General features: G+C 37.4%; 1 long non-coding RNA gene across 1 annotated transcript; it reads left to right on the top strand.

Annotated features, from left to right (window-relative positions):
- Positions 1–70: 70 nt before the first annotated feature.
- LOC123172067 (uncharacterized) lies at positions 71–354 on the top strand. Its single transcript, XR_006485461.1, has 2 exons — positions 71–182; positions 302–354. It is a non-coding gene; the product is annotated as an uncharacterized lncRNA (long non-coding RNA).
- Positions 355–425: the final 71 nt, after the last annotated feature.

Here is a 425-nt window from a genome sequence, read left to right as displayed (position 1 = left end):
TATGTGTTGATTGTACTTATATATATCAAACTATATGTAATTATTTCTTATTAATTGATTGCTCGCTTTGTGGACAGGCCGCTGTGGAGGAAGGTATTGTTGTCGGTGGTGGTTGTACCCTTCTAAGGCTTGCATCAAAAGTTGATGCCATTAAAGAAACCCTTGAGAATGATGAACAGAAGGTATGGAAAAGGCAAATGAGATTTTCTTTCTAGAAGTTTTGACATTTGAATGTTATCCTTGGTTCATAGAGCTGGTTTCTTCCATGAAAATGAACTAATTTTCTGTTTGCCTTTTCAAGGTCGGTGCTGAAATTGTGAGGAAATCCTTGAGCTATCCTCTTAAACTGATTGCGAAAAATGCTGGTGTCAATGGCAGTGTGGTCACTGAGAAGGTTTGGACTGAAGTTTGTTTTCAAATCTGAA

The sequence above is a fragment of the Triticum aestivum genome, unplaced genomic scaffold (genome assembly GCF_018294505.1).
Source record: "Triticum aestivum cultivar Chinese Spring unplaced genomic scaffold, IWGSC CS RefSeq v2.1 scaffold6B_scf_2973, whole genome shotgun sequence".
Lineage (NCBI taxonomy): Eukaryota > Viridiplantae > Streptophyta > Magnoliopsida > Poales > Poaceae > Triticum > Triticum aestivum.
The sequence above is the reverse complement of the archived record's forward strand: the minus strand, read 5'-3'. Positions and strand labels throughout refer to the sequence as shown.